This window comes from Mycteria americana, chromosome 1 (genome assembly GCF_035582795.1).
Source record: "Mycteria americana isolate JAX WOST 10 ecotype Jacksonville Zoo and Gardens chromosome 1, USCA_MyAme_1.0, whole genome shotgun sequence".
Classification (NCBI taxonomy): domain Eukaryota; kingdom Metazoa; phylum Chordata; class Aves; order Ciconiiformes; family Ciconiidae; genus Mycteria; species Mycteria americana.
In genome coordinates this window covers 36,279,844-36,298,083 of record NC_134365.1, presented here as the reverse complement: position 1 = coordinate 36,298,083, position 18,240 = coordinate 36,279,844, and the positions used below count along the sequence as shown (strand labels likewise).

Sequence of the window (18,240 nt, the reverse complement as noted above, 5' to 3'; positions counted from 1 at the left end):
GGTGCTGTATTGCTTCTTCCGATGGCAGGTTACTAGCACAAAACTCAATAAACTTGGCTTAAGTGCAGTGCGCGTATACTGTATTAAAAGGCTTTTACACTGTCTTGCTTAAAAAGATCTCTGATCTGCATAGATAAGATGATGATGATCAGGCTTAGCCACCCAGTCAAGTAATTTATTAAGAGCATGGCTTGCGTCCAGATTCTGCTTGCTACTGTTTTGTGAGCTGCTGCCTTGGGGACCCTAAATCGTGAGGAAACATAGTTTAAATTAATTTCCTCACCTTTGTGCAGTTCTTCACCTGAATCAACAGAGACAAATATTGGCCCTACATGACTATAAAAGCATCTTTTTCATTCTTATATAAAAGTAAATCCATCTTGGAACTAAACAACTTGCTGCCAAAGCTCTTTTTTGCTGAGCTGATGTGATATTTTCAGATAGCAAGAGAGACTGGTTTATACTGTAATCAGGCAGTCTCCACAGGTGGTGTTATTTGACAGTGAAACTGGGAAAACCTTTCTCTGTCCTTGCATCTTAAAAGGCAGGGAACATGCTCGGGTGAAGCGTACAAATATCACTGTGGGTGAAGGGAGAAGGCCAAAATGCACTGACAAGGACTGGAAAGGGGTGCTGTGAGACTTGGTGATGAAGTGTCCTTTGTATTAATCCTCTTCACCGAGGAAAGAATACACTTCACACAACAGATGTCTTGACTCAGGGTGTTTGGGAGACTCTGTGAATCCCTTGTCAGGACAAGTGTGAGTCATTTTTGGGAGGAGAGAGAAAAAGCAAATTAATAAAAAGGAAAGGGACAGCTCAACATCAGAGAGATGTTTATCTGAGTGGTAGAGAGCCACATTCAACCTCTTGCTCCATGCGATTCAGAGCAGAAATTAAAACGTTGGTCTCATTCTGCCTTTAAGAGCAGAAATCCTATTTTGAGAAACACCAATGAGGAGAAATTATTATTATGTGTAATTGTGTAAATAAGCCTAGTTATGCTGTAGCTGAATTTGGCCCAGAATTTTATTTGAATAACTGCTGTCTTTCCAAGTAACTGGGAATTAATATTTGACTGCAGATATTTTCCTTGATGACATAAATGTCTCATACCTTATTTGCAAGTAGTTGTGGTAAACTTACTGGCATTTTTCCTGGCTGTATACCCACAGCATTCTTTTGCTAGCTAATAAATCAGCTGAAGTATCACACATCACAGGTTTTTTTATATGTTATGGCCGTACCTGAGGAAAGAATTTCAATGGATGTCTCTCAGTAAGCAAAGGAGTGGCCCTCGACTTCAGAAATGTAAAGAGAAGCTTTTGTTTGCTTCCTGAGTAAGATAACTACATTCTACAAATAGCTTTGACCTTTCTCCTCCTGGATAATAAATCTACCATTATTTTCTAGAACCTCCTTATTTTGTAATTTGAATTTAAATTTCATCTTTAAGGAAAAATGTACAGGATCGGTAACAGTTGAACCCACATTTATTTAATAAATTGTGAAAACTACAGAAACAGTAATTTATACCCAAGAAAGGGCTGATTTTTTGATTAACAAGTTAACGATTCCTATTGCTAAGGATTTAATTTCTATCACTATAAGCTATATTAACATAATATTATTATATTGTAAAAGCTGTGAATGCAAAGCTTCATATTAAACATCAGCACATTTTATGACATAGCTTTTTATCAGTAAATTTTCTGATATGGTAATGGAGCCTGGTAATAGTAAAAATAGCATTATGCCAGATGGGTAATAAAAGCGATAAAAAAACAAAGGTGCATGTACTTGGACAGAAAAATCTATGAAATAACTGCTTACATAGTAATGAATTTGAACAAACAATTCCATAACCACTTTTTCATTTCTGTTTGTGAATTATTTCCACACATTAAAAACTCAGAAGAACATCATATAAAGAAAAGGCCAAATATGTGGAGGTACTTACAAGCATCGTACCAAAATGTTTCTGAAGCTGATTCTGAGAAGCTGCAGAATGATCTAGGTGACTGACTGTTAAAAACTGAAGATGAAATTCAACACCAATAATTGCACAGAAATGCATGTGGAAAGAAAAACAATGCTAGCTATAGATACAATGACATGCATCAGTGTAACTGTTTCCACTTGGAAAGAGATCTTGGGAGCTTTTTGGTTAGTTCACTGACAATCTGAGCTTGATGCTCAGTAATGGTCAGAAAGAAATCACAGTGGTATGATTTATTAGCAAAGGAATGTAAAGCAAAGCAGGAAACATAATTATACCAATGTGTAAAAGTGGTATTTGCGAATTGTAAATATTTCATAAATTTCTGGAAATGCAAACACCTAAAAACCTCCAAACCTGTTAAAAGCATGGAAAAGGGTGTGTGGCATGATAAGAGGTAAGAAATTGCTTAGGACAAGTGAGAAATGAAATAAAGACCCTGGGGTTTTGAAATTCTGATTGCTTTCCCTTCAGATATGTAATTTCCAGAGTACATGATTGGCATGTTTCTTTATCAAAAGGACAAATAATGTAGTATATTCCATGATGCTCTTTAGGATTGTATGTATTTTCTCTAAATTAAGTGTTTGAAAATTAGACACCTAAGTCTTAGCTATTCACCTTAGCTATGCTATCTAATCAATAGGGGAAAATAGACACTACAGAAGAGTTTCATCTCACCTTAACATAGTAATCCAAAATTGCTCCAATTGATTGCCCTTGAGATATCTGTTTCTATGCATTAATTTTAAAGATGGCTTAGAGTGACTACCTCAACTACAGTAATGTGCTACTGGTGTTTCTGCCATATATATGTGCCCCTGCTTATCTACTATATATACAGCATCCATATCCATATAACATATATATAGCATCTGTATAAAATATACATATAACAGCTCAAGGACTTTTTTGGTTTTGGTGTGTGCACAGAGATGATAGCTCTTTCGTCTCCAGCATTGTCCAGAAGAAATCCTCTGTAAAGATAAAAGGTTTTCACTTTACTTCTGTGATGGCTAACTTGTCATCAACTGTTGGCCATTATTTTATTATACAAACCTCTAACGGAGGAGGAATCAACTAGATAGCAGTTTATACAAGAAAAGCCTGAAAAAACAGTATCAGCTGGGGATGCAAAACTGTTTCTAGCACTCATTTGCAATAGCAATGGAGAGAGGAGAATTTGCCTATTGTATCTACTGCTCACCTCTGTACGATGTCTACTTATTTCAAACAAGCTTCTACTGTTTCAAGAGGTGTTAGTAATTACAGGGGAAAGCATGTTTTCAGTGGAGTGTGATGATTTGAATGGAATGTGAAGACATGAAGTAGTCATAATGGCTAACAGGTCATGGGTGAAGGAAATAGTTTTTCAGTTTTCTTGCAAACCATGGTATTCTTTTCTACTTTTGAAAAAATCAGACTGTTAAAATCTGAGTGCAAAGACTTGGCTGCAAAGATTGTAATTAAAGTTCAAAGCCAGTTGTAGTAAGAGCCAGTTATAGCCAAAATATTGCATTCTATATGTGGGTAGGGTTTTGCTGCATGGTTTTATCTGTTTAAGGCTGTAGTATTTCCATTTTTATTGTTACCTGAGAAACCCGTTTCTATCATAGTTTGTTCATGATGCTACTAACTCATTGTAAGTATATAAGATTTGTCCTTCAGACACTGCATAGCTTTCCTGTCAGATTTTGGAATGATTTAATAAAATTATTGTTGACTTTAGCATGCTTAATGATCTGGAACCTTTTTTTGTTAACCATTTGCATATTCCTAATAGAAAAACTGTGAGGTATTTTTCTGTCAGCTGTTTGTCAGTCATAAATATCACCTTACAACATTTGGATAGAAAGGCATTTTTTTCCACATATTCCTTTATCACGTTTTTGCTTCTTGCCTTTCTTAGCTTAGCATTACCATGTATCTTAAACTGAATTTGTGAAGCTGATGTGAAATGACGTGCATAAATATGCCTTTTATTGTATATTTATGCACAACACAGTAAGGTTGCAAACCTGAACATTTTACATTCAGTAGGAAAAGTCCAACTTAAAAATACAGGAGTTTGATCAGGTCCAGTGAAAGCACAGTCTTATGTTAAAGGAGGAAAATAAAAGTATCAGGAGTGAGTGCAGATTTAGATATGGAAGAATATTCAGTAGAATTAATGAACATTATCCTTTTTATTCTTAAGCAGTGAATATAAATGTTTCTTCATTCCAAGCCACTATTATTCTCTATATCCAGTAAGAGCTGGGGAAAATGTACAGTGATTTGTAGTATAAAGAAGAGAAGTTATATTTGTGCTAGAATCAGAAATATGAAATATGTGGTAATTTCATTCTTGGAGTCTCCCTTTTGTTATGGAAACTATTACATTTGTTTTTTATTAAGTAAGAAAGATTATATTTCATCTTAACAAATGTCTTGCTCTTTTACTTGCTAATGAGAAAAAATGCCTTCCACAGCAAATTTAGTTGTAAATTTTGTCAGTAGAAGCCTGCCCTATTTAACATAGTTCCTTTCTGGACTTCTCTGTGTTTGGGTTCATCAACATTGGAGTTAGAGAAAGCAGAAAAGAAAGCAAAAATGCTTTTCTGTTTCAAGGAGTTAGTAAACTGTCATGAATTCAGAACTAAATTTCTGGGCAGTAAGTGGAACGGGAGAGGATCCTTCTGAGGGAACAGTTTATTGTAAAGTTCAAATCAATCAAAAATAATTCAAAACAATATAGATTCCAGATTTTTCCTCATGAAAATGTTTTTCCTTTCCAAAGTGAGACCTATCCATCCTCCATTAACTAATATTTTTTGAACCTCACTGCCTCTTCTCTCAAATTAATACCCAAAACGTGAGACAGCTGTACAATCAGAAAAGGTCTGTCTCCATGGCTCCTGTTGCATTTAATTTTCCACATATATAAATATTAATTGAAGAAGAGATTTCAGCCTTACCGTGGTCCTTCACAGGGGTGAATTCTAGTTTCAGAACAGTTTCTCAGTTTCCCTCTCTCAACCAAGAATATTTAGTCATTTATATGAAGAGAAGAAACTGCATAGAGATATTAATGTTTAAGACAATCACCTGACAAGTACAAAAGGCAGTTCAGGACACTCTCCAAATTTTAAATGAATATTGGACTCATTCTTAAATCTATCTGATCACTTTCAGACTATTTATGATCTCCCAAAGTTCAATACTTTGTCAAGAGGCCATAACATGGCTAGATATAGCTGAAGTCATGCTGAAAGCATGGGAAAGTAACCTGTATAGCAATGTACAATATGTAATTGGATACTGAAAAATGTGGGAAATGGTTGAGGAGGAGGTAGTAGTTTAGTTTAGAAGTTTAGAAGTTCTGTTTGCACTGTTTAGAACATTTGCACATTTGCACTGTTTAGAAGTGCAAATGAACTGAGAGTTTGCACATAACTTATTAAGAAAGTTTTATAAGATTTCATGAGATTTGGTCAACCAAGATCAAACAAGAGACCCTGTTGTACTGAACTTAAAATGAAGGGTGGCATAGCTTATGCTGTGTTTCCTCATTCAAGGTGCTTAAACATTATCTGGAATCTTTACAGCTTTATTTTCTAAACATTTTTTTTAATAACAGGAGTTTTCTCTGAGCACCTGACATTCCCACTTATTTTTCAAGCATTTCCTTTCAAACCCATGTGACCTATGCATGGTGTCTCCATTCTTCAACTTCCTATCATGCAAATTGGCCTAATATCCCCATTAAAAAAAAAAAATTTCTCCCAAGTCCTATCTTAAACAGACAATTAGCCTTACAAAGTGAATTCTAGTAATTTCTTTCCCTCCTTGACAGATTGCTCCATCTCTACAACATAATGAAATACATGTGTGTCACAGGCATGGCTGTGAACAAAAGCTGGTTCATAGATGTTCTCTTCCCCTTCCAAGGGAAAGGATGAAGGAGAAGGATAATTTGTAATGCCCCTCTTCAGAAGGGAGTTTACAGCTCTAGTCTTGAGGAAACCTGCCATTTATGCTGAGGGACATGTAGTCCAGAGCTCTGCGTGTCATCTTTTTGTGTGTGTGTGTCTATTCCAAAAGAAGCGTGCCTACTTCCTATATATTTCCTAAATTGGACACACAGGTAGTCTCAACAAGAAATAATAGCTGTCTTACAGACATTCAGTTCCCTAGCTTTTGATAAGCTACAATATCAATTCAACGATTTTTATTCTCTTTTTCTGAAAAACTATTATTAGCAAAATTGAAAATGAAAAATAAGTCTGTGACAAATAAGGTCAGCCTTGCTCCTAAATATAATTTGCTCTTAGCATGCTGGTATTACTGTTATGGCTATTATGACATTTCTATGAAAACATAGTTCATATTATAAAGAGCTCTATTTCCATTCCAAGTAATGCTTTTTCATTTTTCACCAGAAATATTCAACCAGAATGTGATTTACAAGTATTACCTAGTTTTTGTGTTACAATGTTTTTTTTCTGTTAGATACTCATGTACACATTCATACATATATAGGCATACGTATATTTGTATATAGTTTTATACAGTTTTGAATCTGACAATTTGAATTATGAAATCATATAACTACTGCAAACAGAGCAAGCAATTCTTGTTGCATCAAAAATTACTCCATTACAAACTACAATGATTATAATAAAATTTCATGACAGTGAAAACATTAACATTTCAAATATGATGTTAGAGTCACAAAATCCCCTTTGCAATGTGTCTTTATATACTTCTTCAATCTTTCAGAATCTCACTTTTCTGTGAAAATGCTGTCAAAGAAATGAATGCAGTATGTTTTTAGGTAACCCTGGAATCACTAGGTTTAGAGCTCAGAAACAGATCAAAGGAGAGCTATAGAAGTTAAAGAGAAAGGAAATCCTTACGTTCTTTCCACATATGAGACTCTAGGGAGCATATGCTTGAATGAATAAGAAAATAGAGCTGCAATGATTAGACAATTTGGTGTTATTTTAGAACAGTTACTGCAGATGAACGGAATTTCGGTAAAACGAGAAGACCGTCAACCAGTTTAAGCTTGCAGGTATAATCTCAGAAGATAAATTGTGCATCACAGAATATTTAGTCTTCTGCCATCATGAAAGCACATTCTTCTGTTTTCTGGTTCTAGATGCTGAATGCCATACTGTCATAGAGATTACATGTAATTGCAAAATTTTAAAGCAACGGGGTTTTGTGTCTATATGCTGTTACGGAGAAATATGTACATTAGGTGCCAAAGCTAAAAAGGTTTGGTGGGGTTTTTTCTTTCTTTTTTCCACAGAAAAATATTATATTGGACAGGATAAACATCACACGTTTACACAGTTGAATAAATATTTTACAGGGAAAACATGAATCAGTTTTCCATTGAGACATTCTGGGATAGTTGGAAGATATATTTACTGAAATTAATCTTATGTTTGTAGTTTTTTAGCTTGCTCCAGTACATAAAATGAAATCATGTTTTAGTTTGAGAAAGCAATTAATGGCTGCCTGCAACTATGCCTAAAATATATAATCCAGGAACACCCAATCTGGGTCGTTGGACACAAATGCGTGTTTGTGTCCAAAAAAACAGGAGTGCATTATCTCCTTCCCACTTGTGACCTAGTTAACATAAAAGGAAATCTGGAAGTGTGGCCAAGCCGTGGCATGTATCTCACCTCCCTAAATCAGAGAAACAAGTCAGTGGAGCATGATGGTTGCGTAAAAGAAGCCAAACTATACTAAGTAAATTCAAGTAGAAACAACGTATTTTGACTGAACATATTCCCATGTAAAGATTTCAGAAAAAGTAATTAATAGAAGAGATGTTATTTTGGCAATAAAGAACATCTCTGAAGTTTGAATACCTGCAAAAGAAAAGTACACACCAAATTGCAGCTGGATTAAAAATCAGTCCCTTTTTGTTGTGATTGCTAATTATCTCATGTCTCTCCTTTAAGGGCTTTCTATAGGAAATGAAAGCTAATTACGGGCATTTTCCATCTTCTTTTGAAGGACAGATAAGTTCATAATATTTTGGATTCCTAGCTACTATTATAATATCCAAGCTGCTAACTTAATGCACGATACCTCCTCGGTATTACCTTCTCTGTTCCCAGGCAAATCTTTCAAGCTCCATGTCTGATGAGAAATAGTCTGTATGAAAGTATAACAATTTGGAGAAAAGACAGTACATCTTACCAAGAAAAAGAAATATCCAGCTAAGCAAGAATCACTCAAACTTTCTTGAATCTTTGTATGCAAAGATGCCCCTAGTAAAAGATTAAAAATATATTTGGGGCCATTGCTTCTACAGAAGATGACTGTGTGACTACTAGAACGGATACAAGTGTAATATGTGGAGTATTTATCATTACTGTTAGTCTGGTAAAATTGGAATTTCAAAGAGAAACGCAACAAATAATGTGGGTGGAACATCATTCCATATTTTGTCATTCATAGAATGGAACACAAAATTGTACTATCTTGTTTCAAGTTTCTCTAACTAGTTTTAAATTCATCTAACATAAATGCAGTATGCACTGTAGACATGGAGGGAATGTGTCTGGTGAATGAACAGTAATAACAAACACAAGTTATGTCAAAATCTCAAAAACTCTGAACTTCCAGGATTTCTGGAAATTATATGATTCTATTCAAATTTTTCTCAGCCTCCATTTCTGTAACTAGGTCTATAACAAAATAACTTTAATATGATGCAGTTATTCTACTTGTTGAACTATTGTATTAGCTCATTTTCCACCCTGTCTTTCTCCCTGTCTTTAAGGAATTGGTCCCTGGCTAAATGTTCCGGCCTACACAAGGAATCTGCAAATCTACAAAGATTCAACATTTGCCATCCTACTTCCCCATGAACCTTACCATAACAAAGGTCTGGAACCAGATCTAGTTCTCACCACCCATGTAAGGAATTATCATTGTCCATCTCAAGTGAGATAGCCAGTCCTCCAAATCAAATATACCCTGAAGAATCCTAGACAAGAGGCATTCCAGAATGCATTTCTGTAAAAAAGGATAGAAATGTTTGTGTCATTTACCTCCATTATATTGTTGTGCCTAACTGCAGATGGCCGAGGCTGTCCTGCTGTTCTTTTGGAACCACTGGTGATTTTGATTAATTGAGTGTATATGATGCAGAAGAAAACACAAAACTTAATACATGTTTTAGCATTTCAACTGTCTTGAAAATCTTTACAAATGTATATTATTTCTTATAGAGCAATTGCACTTTGACTACGTCACTGAAATTCCTTGTTACCTCAGCACTAAAAACATGTGAGGGACAATAATCTCTTTTAAGAACATTTTCTCAGGTGATAAAAGAAAGTTTTTATTTCCTCTTCTAGCCAAGATAACTACTAAGGTAACATGGACAAAAAGAGTTTTGTTTATCATTAACTTCACTGGCACTAAGGGTGGAAGATCTTTTAACTGGTTGCTTGGAATGTGGTTTTAGAAACAACTTTGCACTGTTGGTAGGTTGTGGAGAGCTGTTGTTCAGCTGTGAAGGTTGGGATCTGTATTCCTGGGTTGGAATTTGAATTGGAGTGAGTAAAGCTGAGAAGTTTTCTGAGGAGCAGAAGAAGATTCCAAGCAAAGTGATAAGTAACAGAATACCAAAGGGAAGCAGGAGTAGGTGAGACTTTGCTTTGCTTTTTGCAGCCACAGGTAAGGACATGGTAGAACTATATTTTCGCCCTCTAGGAAATAATACTGCAAGATGCCATTAATGTCAAACTCCTTATTGAAATGAAATTTCCTGACAAAAAGCGGGGACACAGCAGAGCATCATCAGAGCTGGGAAGTTTTGAGAAATATAAATCCAAAGGCTGTATTTGGTCATACATTTGTAGCATCATCTTTCTTTGGTGAGTGGAAGGGGTTGTAATAGTGTCAGTTTACTGCTGATAAAGCTGTATTCTTTGACAGAACTCCACATACTGTACTAATAGTGTAAGTACAGAGAAAAAAGTGGCTTCAGAGAGGCATGTTTTAGAATATGAAGTAAAAGCCAATATTTTGTGGGTTTTCTTTTCTTTTATCTTTTCTTTTCTTTTCTTTTCTTTTCTTTTCTTTTCTTTTCTTTTCTTTTCTTTTCTTTTCTTTTCTTTTCTTTTCTTTTCTTTTCTTTTCTTTTCTTTTCTTTTCTTTTCTTTTCTTTTCTTTTCTTTTCCTTTCTTTTCTTTTCTTTTCTTTTCTTTTCTTTTCTTTTTTTTCTCACAGAAATATCTTAGCAATAGAAAGGGAAACTCTAATGCTAATGAGGATTTCTACACAGGCAACAGATGATAAAGTGGTATTTGTGAGTTTCCTAAGGGACCAATAGAAAATTAACCTGGACAGCAGTCACAGCTAGTACATAGCAGGCTCTCTCAAAATTCTCTTTGCAATAAAAGCAACCTCAGCTGTTGGTGATATCATGGGGCTGCACAGGAAATATGGAAGACAAACACACTGGAATTTTGTTGTTGAAATAATTTCTGTTAATTTTTTGTATTATTATTATTCTCTCTCATAAGTGAAGACGGGTGTTTTTCAAGTAGCAAAGTATTCTATGTCATCTTGTATTCTATGCATTTTTTATGATAATAATTTAAAATTAAGATTTAAATCAAGGGTTTGACATAGGATGAATCCTGTCTGTCTTTTTTTTTTAATTTCTGTCCTCAGGCAAAAGTATATAATACGGTTCAACACTGAGTTTCCCACTTGGATTATTGCAGTATCCTTTTAAAGTATAAGAAGGATCTTAGGGCTCAGAAAGGCTCCACAAAGCCTTTCCATGTAGATACCATAGTGTAACATATTTTGATATATCATCTTATTTAGATTCAAGACCAGGTAACCAGATTCAGCCACACACTTCTCTGTGTTTCAGCTGAGAATTTCAAGGCTGTCTGTGAGGTGAAGTGTGGGTCTCCTGTTGACAGTACTGAAAACTACAGGGACTTCATTAGATACAGTATGTGTGGAAAAACAGGCGTGTTTATAGATGATATCCAGAGGAATGGCACAATAGGGAAACATTTGAGTTATGCAATGATCCTTTAGTAGGCTATTAGGATTATCAGGATAACAGGGTACATCGAGGAATGGGTTTAAGTAATATTATCCTTTTTTTTTTTTAATTGACGAATTCCCTCAAGAAACTCAAGGTATGGCTATAAGTCATTCATGAACCAACATTTACAATCAACAGCCTTACCTGAGGAAAGGAGCAAATCAGAAAACAAGACTAGACATAAAATTTGGGGAATCATGGGAACTGTAGAAGGTGACCGACTTTTTTGATCCTTTGAACCCAGTACTTCCAACTGGAATAAGTGAACTGCTTATGTTCCTTGATCTTGGGTGGTAGAACTTAGCTTAATAATAATGAAATCTTGATGGCATCTCTGCTGCATCATCCAGCATTATAAATTGGGGGGAAATCTTGCTAAAGTTTATGACTTGACAGTTTATAATCTACAGTTAATTATTTCGCTTAAAAAAATTGGGGGAAAAAAAAGCTGAATTTGCAAGCTTTTGAAATGCATTGAAAAGTATTACATCATGTTGCAGGATGCCTGGGGCTACTCCTATATAGAAAGATTTCTATGTTAAACAGGGAAAAGTGTGGTTAATTGTCCAGAGAGAGTGTGAAAGTTGTTGCAATGGTCAGGTTGCGTGAGCACAGTTTGCAGCATTTTCCAACTATGGATTGGTCCAAGTTGGATTTTGGAATTATGAATTTTGGATTATTTTTGGCCCAAGGTTTTGGAAATGAAATCCTTGTTTACTTGATTATTATCAAGTAGTCATTAGAAAGACTGAAAGTATCCCCATGGAGTGATGAACCATTCCTGAATGTTATGCATCCCAGATGGAAAGGTGAGATTGACCAACCAGAGGCCTTCTCTCTACACCCCTTCTTGGGGCATTTGTATCTAACTGACAGTCATGTGGAATTTAGCTCTGCAAATACCAGATGATGCAGCTGGAGACATATAATGCAACTTCTGTTATATGACGAGGCACATCAGTAAAAAGAAGCACTATGAGTACGTTAATCAGTCAAGTCAGCAAAATTATATTTTAGGCAAAAAAAATAATTAATAGGAGAAATCAGATATGTTTTCTGTAGAGGCAGAGAGTATTAAAGATACTGGTGAAGTATTGTCTTAAGCATTAAGTTGTTGCCTTTGATGATCAAGACAGGTGAGCTGCATAAATGTGTAAATGACTAGAATGAGTGGAGAATAAGGGTCAGTATTACCAGCAGATATTGCAAGAGCAAAAGGATACACCTTAAAGAATATTTTTGTTATTTATAAATATATCAAAAGAATAAAAGCTGTAGAAAAAAAAAGTATTAATCTTAAAGGATAGTGTTGGCATATGATCAAATTATTATAAATTTACCATGAATCTATTTAGGCTGGAAATTTAGAAGCTGTCTTCATAAAAAAAAAAGAACTTCCTTAGACTGATAAGTTGACTGTAATCAAAGGTTTCCATGGATCTTTCATTAGTTTTCAGTGATGCTTCCATCAAATGCCGTCTCTATAAGAAGGCTTTTGATATTTATTGCAGACATAGGGTTTTGAAAAAGGAAAAAGGAAATGTAATGCTATTGCCCCTTTGATGGGCAATGAAATGTTGCCTCCTAGATCATGTACACATGGTAAAATAGTAGACATACTGGAATAATTTTAGAAAGTGTAGTCTGTAACCATTTACTTCAGTAGTGATCATACTAGACCAAGATAGGACAAGAGACTGGGCTGACAAGGTAGGAATGAAAGAGAGACTGGCTATAGATTGCGTGTGAATTTGGGTGGCAAGAGTAATAGAAGTTTTGGGGTTTTGTCAGGTCAGAACTTTTGACAGCATGAAACTTATTTATCGCTTCAGTCTTGCATTACCTGCAGCTTGTTAATGACTTGCAGTTCCTGTACATCAATGTTCTCCATAAATCTTTACAAAAAAAGAGATGGGGGATAAATAGGAGCATTCTGAATAAAGCAAGGATCTTTATCAAGCCTATTGTTATATTTTTCCCTGGGTCCTTTACGTTGAGCAATGTTCAGTGTTGACAGTTTACATTTTGAACAGGTAGATGAGAGAAAATAAATTCATTTCACTGTTAGTATGCTTTTCACTTACAGGGAAAATATATCAATACCAGTGGTCAGTCCAGAAAGTAAGGCATTTTAGACTTCTTAAATAATTATTTGGCTTGAGCAGTGACTAACATGATAAGAATAGGTAGGAAATTTGAGGTTGCATTCTTATTCCGCTGGAGGATTTAAGGACTTACAGATTATGACAGTCCTATATGGTGAAAACAATACTTCAGGGTTGGTCTTTCACAATGGCTTTGTGCTGAAGTTGAACTGAAAGTAGTGGCTTATCTATCTAGTCTCAGGTGAGGATGATAATGTGGAAAAGACAGACAATGACACTTGCAGAAGAGTGATCTTAATTGAAACAATTTTTGCTGTAATTCCGTGTTTCTCAGGTATGTTTATACAGCCTCTCCAACTACAAATGCACAGCAAATGTTGCTTAAATTGTAGTTAAATATTTCAGTACTCCAGAAAAATCAATTTAATGAGGAGAGGCATAATTTATCTGATGTTTTAGGGGAAACTGACTTTAATATTTTGATGTTTTTTCTGTTTTTACATCTAGATGTGGTCAGGCATGACTGACCACCCATTTTCTAGCACCACTGGAAATATGCCATAGAGCCTCCGTAAAGAAATTTTCTCCAATTTCTATCACTTTGATAGATTTATATGCATGATGCAATATCGTGCAGGGATATCCAAGTGTGTTGTGAAAGAGCTAGCTTGGTTACTTGGTTATCTGAGCATTGTTCAGCCCATACTAATGTATCTTGTTTCTCAGACCATTGGACTTCTGCTTCTTTGCACAGCAGTGCATTTGCCATCACAGAATCACAGAATCACAGAATCGTATAGGTTGGAAAAGACCTTTAAGATCATCGAGTCCAACTGTAAACCTAACACTACCAAGACCACCACTAGACCATGTCCCTAAGCACCTCATCCAAACGTCCTTTAAATACCTCCAGGGATGGCGACTCAACCACTTCCCTGGGCAGCCTGTTCCAATGCTTGATAACCCTCTCAGTGAAGAAAAATTTCCTAATATCCAGTCTAAACCTCCCCTGGCGCAACTTGAGGCCATTTCCTCTTGTCCTATCACTTGTTACCTGGGAGAAGAGACTGACCCCCACCTCTCTACAACCTCTTTTCAGGCAGTTGTAGAGAGCGATAAGGTCTCCCCTCAGCCTCCTTTTCTCCAGGCTAAACAGTCCCAGCTCCCTCAGCCGCTCCTCATAAGACTTCTGCTCCAGACCCTTCGCCAGCTTCGTTGCCCTTCTCTGGACACGCCCCAGCACCTCAATGTCCCTCTTGTAGTGGGGGGCCCAAAACTGAACACAGTATTCGAGGTGCGGCCTCACCAGTGCCGAGTACAGGGGCACGATCACTTCCCCAAAGTACAAGGTTTGTCTTGTATTCAGTTGTATTTCTACTGAAAAATTCAGGTGGAGACGTAGCACCAAGGTCCACAATTTAGGAAAATACTGTTTACAAGGTCTCAGGTAATATTTTTTGACCTTTTTTGGAGTTTTTGACTTATGCAAAAGATGCTCTTGGAATACCTTTAAAATTAAAAGCTGACCCCTGAAACAAACATATATAAGAGCTGATTCTGGGACAGGTGATCTAGATGATGAGACTGTGAAATACTTCCAAGTGTTCTGTCCTAATGTTTGTATTATAGACCCCTATAGACTTCAGACAAAAAGAACATTCTACAGGTAGTGTCTTCTCTTTTGAACAAACTGTGGAGCCCCATGCTTTTTCTGTCTGATTTTCTTAATGTAAAAGATAGGCTAGGACTATCTGGTAAATTGGATAGAGGTTATACATCCTAAGTTTATCCTGTTCCATATTTTTCCTGAAGCCGTTAAGTAATGTCTATATCATCTATGCTGCAGGAACGTAGGTGATTTCTGTCACACACACCTTCAGGTACTACTCCAAATATTCTGTTACTGTGCACCAGTACCTTGTAAGTATCCAGATGTAATAGAAAGATGAGCATAGAAATTTAGAGCATAGATGATGAGCACAGAAATAGAAATTTATCAATAGTAGTACTGGGCAATGACCAGAGATCTGAAATCTACTCACAGTTCTGCTGATACCTTTTCACAGCTCTCTGCCCTATCTTCCTTTCTTCATAAAGTTAAAATAACAATCTACTTCCATTGTAAAGTTTCAGTGAGTTTTCCTGATGGAAAATTTTGTCTGAATGATGGAAAAAATGGCAACAGTTACCTAACCACATTTCTGTTGCAGATGCATTTATATGCAGGTACAACTTCACAGGTATTGCAAATATTGTGTAATAGGTGCCACATTTGTCTTTTGAAAAGACATTGCTCTTTCAATTCAATACAGACATTCTCTGACAAAAGAAAGTGTTCCATTAATGCTGAGTTAGTGTTGCCTGTGGGTTTGTGCCCTACCTAAGGATTAAGGTCAGTGAAATTTAACCTTTTAAAACCAGAAAATTCTGAATTATAGGACGTGAAGTTGTTAATCTGCCATCTTTGAGCAATGCCCTTAAAAGTCCACAACATACAAATTCACACTTAGTCTTTGCCAACAAGGTCATATTTCAGAGGCAATAGAGCCCTTGATAACTTTAGGATGATACCTAACAGCTTTCTTTTACCTTTTTAAAGGTAAAAGGTGTGGCTAAGTGAACTACAATGAGTCGAAGCTATCCCCACATGGGTTACAGCTAGGAAGTAACCCCAAATATGCGAAACTTTACAATCCCTTTATATACTTCCATAAATTAAGTTGATTTTTCTGCAGGATTTTCACTCTCACAACACTCAAAAATCCATGACATGAAAAGGATTGAATTTCTTTGCACTGATATTGGATTAAGACACACACACAACTCTCTCTCCTTGAATACACCCAGTACTGGCTCAGATCCAGATCTCCTCATACTGCCAAGCTGCTCTAACTAATCCCTTCACCATTCAATATCACTGCACTTAGCACGGTGAATCCAGCTGAAATGCATGTGGATTTTTGCCAGCTAGGGAGGAAGGGTAGAGCCAATGCTTCACTCATGTATTTTAGCATTATTTTTCTTGATATTCACAAGTTTAAGATACATACACATCAAGTCCTTGTTTCCTGGTTTTCAGATATCTGAAAGTCACTGGATTAAACATTCTGGAAAGGAACATGACTGTACTGATATTTTAAATCCTGGTAAAAGACATTTTTATCAGGCATTTATTATGTACCACACGCTTCAGATCCAAACAAACGTGATTTTGCTGCATGCCAAGGTAAGTTGCCGAGAAACATTTTACACAGAGTGTGGAGAAACGGGGAGGGGGATTATGTGGCTGTTAGGGGCTTCTGTACATACTTGGGGGCATGCAAAAAGTTTGTGGAATAGAGAAAAGTGAGAAGAATGCATGGGATTGAGTAAGGAAAATAAGGTAAGGTCAGAAGATGCTTTCATGATTTAAAGCTCTGGGGTTGGGATCTAAAGTAGGTGACAGACACAAAGGGTTTCTCTGTAGTCCTGCTGGCAGAGAGAGTATAGCTGTCCTGGGTCTAAGCAGTAGGAAACAGAAACATCATGAATACCAGAGGGAATGAGATCAAGAACACAATCTGCAAGAATTTCAGCAGTTTAGCCCAAAAATAAAACATAGTTTTATGATTTTCTTTTGAAGTTTGGGATGTCGGTGGCATTGTTCTGTATAGGAAAAGTGAATAGTTTTGTTCTCTGTTTGTCCTAAGAGAGAAGTCTGGGACTCAAGAGACAAACATATTGCCAAACCTCCAGTCACCCAGCAAAACATGAAAAGAGACTATGATAACTGATCAAGGATTTGGTAGGGCCTGTGGAAGCAAAAATAGAATAAATGTTAGAGAAAATGCATCATTCATCTCTGGTGTGGCTATGTTCATGTAATGACATTGTACAAGGGATGATTACTGATGAGGTGATGAAAGGCAGTAGGGAGCCATGAATAAAGATATCTAAGGAAGGTCATAAACACATGATTCATCAAAAATGAGAATCCTTAGAAACATTTCAGTTTTCAAACTGTTGTGCAAGGCTTCCTTTAGGAAAAGTACTTTCTGAGCATGGAATCAAATCAGTTCCTAGGTCCCTTCTGTTAACAAAATAAATACTCCAGTTTTCACCTTGGAAAGACACTATGTAGTGAAAAAAAAGGTCTTTTCAAAAAATCCATCAATGACTTTGCTAAAGTTTTCAAACTTTATAACTATGAAAAAGAAATGCCAGATTGCCACACAGCCTGGATCATAACATACAAGGTAGGTGTTTTCACGCTGCAGGATAATACATCTCCAGTTTCTACCTGCAGGAACAGCTACTGAAATTGCATAACTGTAATTAACAGAATAACTCTATCTGATAAAATTTTTGCCTGTAAGGAGAAGAAAAAAAGGGAGAAAGCAAAGGAGAAAACAAAAAATACACGTCTTTTAGACATTAATTTGACTGTACAAAACCTTTGGAGTTCTAGATTTTACCCAACAACCCTCTAAATAACATTTTGTCTCAATACAGTTTTAGAAGTGCATGGTGGATAATAGTGTGAATCTGAAAAAGTAATAAAAATATCCTGATACAGGATTTTTTAACATTACCTTTATCACTGTAACACAGAGGCTGTGTGTGAATACAGTACTTCTACAGCTGTTGTTAGGGAGCTGACTGTAGAGCTAGATTGGTGTTATCAGCATTTAACTGTGTGATTGGCACAGCAGTGCTGCAGAAAAAGTATTACCAACTCCCAGTGTCTGGGGATATTCAGGATTTCTGGATAATGATAATACCGCATACGCACCATAATGTGTAGTCCACTGTCCCAGATGAGCTCATGAAGTTCAGATCCTCAACAACTTATGTCTTTGGAATGCAGTTTTCATAACATGGTCTATGTGTTTATTCTTTCTCATGTAAAATATCCTTCCCATGGTATAATTCATTATTTAGTAGGACATTATCAACTTCAATATTTAAATAACACCTTCCTCACCTGCAATAAAGCGACGCCAGATTAATCCTAATATTGAGATGTTTTTTTGTCTTCAAGAGTGGCTGCTCATCAAATGTGTCTTACCCAAAAT

General features: G+C 36.1%; 1 long non-coding RNA gene across 2 annotated transcripts in view; it reads left to right on the top strand.

Moving 5' to 3' along the window:
* Nucleotides 1-18,240, top strand: part of LOC142406134 (uncharacterized) — a 108,426-nt gene that overhangs the window by 20,875 nt on the left and 69,311 nt on the right. Inside the window, exons 1-2 of one of the 2 annotated variants that reach the window (XR_012774454.1) lie at nt 14,543-14,633; nt 16,266-16,412. The exons of the other annotated variant lie outside the window; for it this stretch is intronic. This is a non-coding gene — a long non-coding RNA (uncharacterized LOC142406134). Of the gene's footprint in view, nt 1-14,542; nt 14,634-16,265; nt 16,413-18,240 lie in introns of those variants that run through there. 2 annotated transcript variants of the gene reach the window in all.